General features: G+C 39.2%; 1 pseudogene; it reads right to left on the reverse strand.

Annotated features, from left to right (window-relative positions):
- Positions 1-259: 259 nt before the first annotated feature.
- LOC150006332 (alpha-N-acetylgalactosaminide alpha-2,6-sialyltransferase 2 pseudogene) lies at positions 260-1,318 on the reverse strand (annotated as a pseudogene).
- Between the last annotated feature and the right edge of the window lie 7,041 nt (positions 1,319-8,359).

The raw sequence follows: 8,359 nt of genomic DNA on the forward strand, positions 1-8,359 counted from the left end.
GAACAAATCCAGTAAAGCAGTCTATTTTTCCTTCGCTAAGGTTGGATGTCTATGTAAGATCCAGGGTGGGGAGTTGTCTTGGAAGAGTCAGATGCAAGATCCTCAGTGGTGAACCTACCTTCCATATCCCCCTTTGGGAAGAAGGGGAAGGTAGAAGGGAGATGGTTAAAAAAGGGGGAGGGTGTGAAAAAGGTTTCAGCCATTGAGAGGATGAGCCAAGGCTTTGCAAGTAAAAGTGAAGGGCTCAGGAAGGTCGGGGTCAGCGCTGGTACAGCTGTAGGATGCCAGCCCGGTGCAAGTCCTTCCATAGAGTGGCCTCAAGATGCAGATCATGGTTTACATAAAATTTCAGTGGCTTCTTGTTTTCGTCAAAATAGTGTTCAGAAAATTTCTGGTAGTTTCCTGTGATAAATCCATAGGCACTAACCTGGTCACAGGTATGCAAAGCTGTCAGCAGTATGAGGGCCCCAGTACTCGGCATGTATATATCTTCAGTATCTAAGTTAATAATGCTCGAATTCAAAACCCTCTCTGTCAGGTAGTGGATGAAGTTTGGATGCAGTAGCTTGAATTTACCTGCGGGAGCATCTGGTCCAAAATAGGCCTGAGGCATGTCCCCTTTGTCTGGACCCTCTGGGACAGGCACACCCAAAATGGCCGATCGCAGCATCACGTAGTCGCGGATGTTGGAAGGGATGAAGATATAGCGCACGTCTTGTCCTTGTGGCACGGAGTGGAAGCCCAGGTCCCTGTAGTTGATGAGGGAGTTCTTCATCGTGTTCACCGTGAAGCCGTAGAAGGACGTCTTGGTGCCCACGTCCTTCTCAAAGCCTCTGATCACAGCACCATTGAGTCTGAAGACGTAGTCATGGGCGTCGATGCGGCGGCCTTGGCGGGAGTCTCTCAAGATGCCCCCGTTGGCAACCACGGCACACCGAATGCAGGCTGGCCGCGGCTCCTGGGAACCTGCTAACAGCTCCCCACTCTCCGAGCCATTCAGAAGGCTCAGGGTGGAGGCGATGGCTTGCCGGGAGAGGCCGTGCCAGCCGTAGGGGCCCCGGAGCTGGCTCAGGCCGTCCCAGAGCTCCGGGGTGAGGAGACGGCCCCACAGCAGCACCGGGATGGAGAGATCGAAGAGCCGCTGGAAGCGTAGGTGCCGCTGCAGGGCCACGGCCAGGGGGCGTGTGCAGGCCCGGTGCCTCGCAGGCTCCGCGCTCCAAGTTCCCCAAGCTCCAGACAACCAGCATAGGAGGAACCCTGTGCTGGCGGCCGCGAGCACGAGGAGTGGCCAGAGCCGGGGGAAGCCCCTGCGGCCCATCCTGCGGCGCCACGCAGGGGCAGGTCCAACGCCCTCGCAGCCTGCCCTCCTGCCTGCCGCATCTACCCTCCGTCACAATCCGGATTTTGGTTACGTTAGTCCACAAGATAAGTACAGCAGGGAGGAGGTTGCTTGTTGGAGAGCGGAGAAAACAGAACCTCAGAGATGTTAGTGCTTGCCCGGTGTGTCTGGAGCTGGTTAGTTCTTCCATCGCCCCATGTCTCTCTGGAATTCTTATTAATTTTCCTTTTACAAACTTACATACTCAGGGTGCAGAACAGCGTATTACTGGGAAAGCGATACAATTATTCTGTAATAAAAATAATAATAGTTGCTTAAGCCTTACCTAAATATTAAAATCTACGCAAGAACATTTGCAAATTTTGCTTTTTTTCAATTATGGATTGACTTTGCTATTTCCCATTGTTGTTTACAAAATGCAGATTTTAAAAAGGAAATGGAAATGTTGGAACTCCTTTGTATTACTGATTTAATCTGTTCCATATAAAAAGGCAATTGATTTGAATCTTATTTAGAAAATGTACATATATGAAAAGAGGTAACATGCAGCAGTCTCCCACTTTAATAAATTATCTGGATTAACAATTCAAAAATATTTTTATACCTTATCTGCCTTAAGTAATATTTTAAATCATTTCAAAAATATTTTTATACCTTATCTGTCTTAAGTGATATTTTAAATCATTTCTATGAGTTAAAGAAACTTAAACATGAGGAATAATTTTAATTTACTTTTTTGTTGTTGTTTTGTATTGTTCACCTCAACTTTTGAGAAAACAAAAGAAGAATAGATGAATATCTCCATCTAGAGCCTGTTTAGGAACAATGTAATTGCTAAAAAGAAGTCATTCTGTATTCTGATGGTGGGCTGCTCTGCAACAACTCATCAATGTGTCAGGAGAGAATATCAAGGATGTGACTAACCTATTTGGAATGGACACTGTGTGACCATGTTTATATCCCCCAGGATGCTGGTTTAGTTTCTATTCATATGTCCTGAGATTGCCGGGCACAAAGTAATTCAGAGCTTTATAGCTCAAATGAACCAAATGGAGCTCTAACATTTCTCTGTGCCTGCCATTCCTGCACAGGCAGTAAATAAAGAATTTGGAGTCTGCGTGGTAAATTCTATCATAAAAATAAGCCAAGAGTGAATGGGAAAGAAAAGAAGTGGCACTTAAGCCAGACTTGGCAGTTCAAGGAGAGTCTCCTGAAAACGTCGATGTAGGAATTAAAACATAAAAGGGTATTTTTATTTTCAATGATAATTTTATTTAATTTGTCTTTGTGGGCACTTTTAAATTTTATCTATAAAGATTCACACACAGCCTCATTCCATCTCTTCCTCCATCTTCATCTATCAATGATTCATTTCCTATCTCCTTTTTATAATCGCTACTTTTTTTCCATTTCTATTAGCACTTTTTCCTTGGCTTATGACTCATTCTCGGTTCTTCTTTTTCTTATTTGGTTTGTCGGTCTTTTTTGACGGTCATTACTCCTGTCCCCTAGAAACTTTTTCTTCCCGTGGTCCCCATGGCACTAAACTGTGACAGGTGCTGTTAATGTTCTATCCATAGTTCTTAAGCACTTAATATTCCCATACATGATAGCCCAGACTGTCTACCACCAACACCAGATACTCTTTTGCCTGATGGTTCTCTGGCCACTGGAACCCACTTAATGCAAATGTGACAGGCCAGTAATGTCAGGGATTAGTGACCCCTGAGAACTACCTCTAACCAATGACTAACAATTGTTGTACAGATTCTTCAGCTCCTTTATCCCAGAAACAAGACAATTTTATAGCAAATATCTATACTGGGTCTTTGAGTTCTACACTAAAGTTAAGCTTCACTTGCTCACAATGGAAACTTGCTCCATAAAGAAACCTTTACTGATTTTCTTCTCTTTCCTGTCTCACCTCTTCACTCATCTACTGATATAGATTCCCTGCACTCAAACCTTGTCTTGGAGTTTTAACAAAGATAAATTTTGGAATTCAAACAAAGACAAAATTTTAATTTCCTAATTACTTATTTAAATTTTTCTTTTCAGTAGTTTTTCCTGTCACTGAGACTCTAAATATTGGGGATTCTCAAGGTTCCACTCATTAGTAGAGTTCATCCACTTTGCTATTTGGATAACTTTCAAAGACTTAATTTCACTAGGATGTTTCTGTCTCATACAAAATTGTTAACTCTTTGAAGACTTGCCAATCATTATTTCATTTTATTTTCAAACTTTAAAAGTATCCAACATGCCATATATATTGAGTAAATGATATTGGAATTGATTAAAAAATGAAAGTTCAGAAAAAACATGTCAACTTATTTCATACAGGCCAGTAGTAGAATTGTTCTGCGCCTGTGTAGTAATAAAAGAAAATCTGCCTGGTCAATTTATACAAAGATATATTTAAATCTATAAAGAAGAAAAAATTCTACCTTTTTGGAGCATGATACCTAAATACCCAGCTGACTGACTGAACTTTTCATATTCTAACAGAATCTATTGACAAATTAAACAATTTGAGTATTAAAGGGCTGAAAATCAGTATTTAATTCTATAGCTTTTGTCCTCCTTTCAGTTAATGACCTATTCAAAAACTACTTTGCTCAACTGAGTCCAGTTTGTCTAGTTTTCAGATTTGTTAGCCACCAGGAATCATAGTTCTTCTGTTTAAAATAAATGGGAGCACCAGCAAGACCTCTTGTTTCCATTTAGAAAATGGAAAGCTGCTAAATAGAGTGCCCAGATCCACTGCTGACAGTAAACTATTTGCTTAATGCCAGTAAAGTATTTCATAAATAAGAACTAAGGTGGTGTGCAAGAGATTAGGCACATTTTTGCCAAGAATCCTTTAAAGAACCATCCTATAGAATAGCAGAATATTCGTGTTAATTGCAATTTAAATTAACTGCCTATTTCACAGCAGCTGAGATCCGGAGACATGAAGCAACTTTTCTGAAACCACAGCAGAAGTGGTAAGCTGAGACCAAGATATCACCCTTGTGGTTTATATCCAGACTTTCCCCAGTCCCATTTATATATTGCTTCAAAACTGCAGTGTCAAAGAAATATTTAATGGCTTTGCAACTGCTTGAACTTAGGGGGATGAAATTTGTTAGAATTAGAAAAAATAAATCGGGCCTGGAAGAGAATCTAATGTTTATTAAGCACAACTCTTTTCCCTAATAAATATGTCTACCCTATAATATCTAAAGAGTAGATTTCAATAATTTATTTTTCCGGTGTAACATGCAAACAGTTTGGGATCATCATTTCTGTTCTTATAAGGAAAAAAAAAAAAAAAAGCTGAACAAACTGAAAATCCACAACTCTTTTTAAATCCTTCAGGGAACTAAAGTGACAGGGCATACCACTGACCTGAAAAGTGGAGAGACAAGTGAATACAGAGAGTCACAGCTTACCAGGAGCAGAAACTGCTGCTGGAGCCAGTTAGGAACACTTAAATGGTGATTAAAGAATTGATAAAGTCTTGAGAGATAAAAACTCCTGGGGCCCAACCATAAATTTTACCTCCAAGAGCTCCATTGAGTTCTCACTGTAAAGATCAGAGAAAAATTCATTCATGTTTCTGGCAGAAGAATTGGGAAAGTAACAGTGTTTAAATAAGCTCAGAATACTTGTTTCTTTTTTTAAATTTTTAACAGCTGCCTGTCCTCAAGGGAAACAACTTTAGCAGAATCTATCTAACGAGGGTTTTCTAGAGCCTAGCTGACCTGGAGGAAGGTAATTACCCAACTCCAGCCCCTCTAGTATTTCTCTCTCACCTAAGGGTAGAGGGGTAGCTGAGAAGCAAGGGACACAGGTTCACGAAATGCCTGAGACCTAATTGTAGAATTATAAAACATTTCCCCTTAGATATATAGAACATATCTTACCAACACACCTACAGGTCTCCTGTCTAACAGGAGATAACAGCTGAAAGAAGGGCAAGGCTCAGATTCTATTTCAGACACAGCCTTGCTCCTAGCCAGATAAGCATTCCCAAACTAAAGGTCTATTGGACTCGGTTTCAGTCACCTAGTATATCATGTCTGACATTCAACAGAGATTTACAGGGCATGCTACAAAACAAAAATATAATCTGAAGAGACCAAGAAAGCATGAAAACTGGATTCAGATACAGCAAAGATTTTGAAATCATCAGACAAGAAATTTAAAATAACTGATTAATATGCAAAATTTTTCTCATGGAAAAGTGGATAATACACAAGGACAGATAGGTAATGTAAAGAGAAAGATGGAAACTCTAAGAAAAGTCAAAAGGAGATGCTAGAAATCAAAAACATTGCAACAGAAATGAAGAGTGCCTTTGATAGGTACATCAGCAGACTTAAATGGCCAAGGAAAAGATCAGTAAGCTTGAACATACTTTATTCAGAAACCTCCCAAACTAAGTAGCAAAAAGAAAAAAGAATAAGGAAAATGGAACATAACAGCTGAGAACTGTTGGATAATTACAAAAAGTATAATATTCAAGTAATGGGAATATCAGAAAGAGAGAACAACTCAGAAGAAATAATAGCTATAGTTACAATAGATGAGAATTTCTCCAAAATGATGACAGATACCAAACCAAAGGTCCAGAAAGCTCAGAGATCAAGCAGAATAAATGTTACAAAAGCTATAACAGACATAATATATTCCAAATACATTAAAGAAAATCTTGAAAAAAACTGGGGCTGGGGAGAGGGAGAAAACAACCATACTTATAAAAGAGTATAGATCGGTATTATAGTGGACTCCTTGTCTGAAACCATGCCAGCAAGAAGAGGGTAAAGCGAAACATTTAAAATATTGAAAAGAAGAAGAAAAAAATTAAAGTATTGAACAAAAGAGAAAGAAAACTAAAATTCTGTCTCCAGTGAAATGATTCTAGTGAAGGACAAATTAGACTTTCTCAGACAAAAAAAGAGAGAGAGAATTTTTTCCAGTAAGCCAGCCTTGCAGACATGTTAAAAGAGGTTCTTCAAAGAAAAAAAACATTATATACCTCAAAAACTCCAATATACCTAAGGAGAGGAAGAATACTGAAAAAAGAATAGCTGAAGGTAAAATTAATTTTTTTTCTCATTTTCAATTGATCTAACAGATAACAGTTTGTTGAAAATAAAAGTAGCCACAAGTATTGGCTAACTATAACTTATAGATAAGTGAAATGGGTACAGCAATTCAATAAGTACCAGGAGGGAGGAATTGAGAATTTCCTGTTAGCAGATATTCAATACAAACACTACCCACAAAGTGGTCGTTATTTGCAAGTGGACTTAGACTAGTTGAAAATTTATATTTCAAACTCTAGGGCAACCACAGAGATAATTTTACAAAGAACTGTAATTGATACACTAAGAGAAGAAAGAAAAAAGAATCATAGAAAATTCTCACTTAAAAACAAATATAAAAGAGTGAATAACATAAAGAAAAACAATGAACAATAGACAATTGTTACAAACCTGGTAGTTATTAGTCCAGCTATATTAATAACCATTTTATTTTTATTTGTATAATTTTATTTATTTTTAATGCTGTTTTCTATTTTTATTTTTTAATTTTATTTCTTTTTTCATTGTTTATGCTATTACAGTTGTCACAATTTTTCCCACTTGCCTCCCTCTCCCCAGGTCCCCCTCTCCACAGTCAATCCCCACACCATTGTTCATATCCGTGGGTGGTGTATATATGTTCTTTGTCGAATCCATTTGATAAAAGATATCTGATTAAGCTCTCTGGAGAGACATAGGAGGGGTCATAGTAGGAGTTTGATGAGGCAATGGAAAGTAGTCTAGGCCAGGATTTGGCTGAGAAGCTGAATGCCTCCAGAGCCAATGGAAATAAAAAGAGGGCTGGCTCTTTGGCTCATGAGCTTTTCTGGCTCCTGAGCTGTCTCTGTCTCAGGCTCCGGCTCTAGCTCTGGCTCTCAGGTTCTTCATCCTCGAGGATGCCTGGATGATCATGCTGCAACTGCCTGCATTTACCAGTGGATGGTATTTTGTATGGGATGGAACTCCAGGCATAGCCTAGGATCAGGCCGGCCTGACAGAGGGTGGCAGGTCTATTCTTTGGGTGTTCTAGAGGGAACAGGCTCTGAGGCAGAAGCCTGCCATTCTTCCAGAATTGTGTAGCTTTTGTGTACTATGTTGTTTTCTTTTGTAAACTAACTATATAGAAACTAACAGGGAAAAGGCTAGGAGGACCCAGGTGTTAGTTTAGCCTTAATTGATAGGCTTAAGTTATTAAAGCTGTGAAATGATAGGCTTAAATGATTGCTTTTGAATAAAGATTCCTTTCCTTTATCACCAAACCTTTGCTTCTGCAATGTTGCCTAGAAGGTGGTGGCAGGCAGTGGTACCCCAACTTGCTGTTTGGGAACACCTTCACCTTCTTTCAACCAGTTCCAGTCCCCTGCCCCCTTACAGCTAGCTATTCCTTGTTTCTGTGCCTCTGATTCTATTGTGCTTGTTAGCTTATTTTGTTCCTTAGATTCCAGGTATAAGTGAGATCATATGGTATTTGTCTTTTATTGCCTGGTTTATTTCACTTAGCATAATAGTCTCCAGTTGCATCTATGCTGTCCAAATGGTAAGAATTTTTTCTTTTATACTGCTGCATAGTGTGAATTTGCTACATCTTTTTTAGCCACTCATCTACTGATGGGCAATTAAGACCATTTCCAGATCATGGCTATTATAAATAATGGTGCTATTATAAATAATGGATGCATATATTCTTTTTTAACTGGTGTTTCAGGATTTTTTGGATATATTCTCAGAAGTGGAATTGCTGGGTAAAAATGGATTTCCATTTTTAATTTTGTGAGGAAACTCCATAGTGTTTTCCAGAATGGTTGTACCAGTTTGTATTCCCACCAACAGTGCACTAGGGTTCCCTTTCCTCCACATTTTTGCCAGTAGTTGTTCTTTGTTGATTAATGATGGTCACTTTGCCAGGTGTGAGGTGGTATCTCATTGTGATTTTAATTTGCATCTCTCT

Source organism: Furipterus horrens, unplaced genomic scaffold, assembly GCF_987537825.1.
Source record: "Furipterus horrens unplaced genomic scaffold, mFurHor1.1.pri manual_scaffold_6, whole genome shotgun sequence".
Taxonomy (NCBI): domain Eukaryota; kingdom Metazoa; phylum Chordata; class Mammalia; order Chiroptera; family Furipteridae; genus Furipterus; species Furipterus horrens.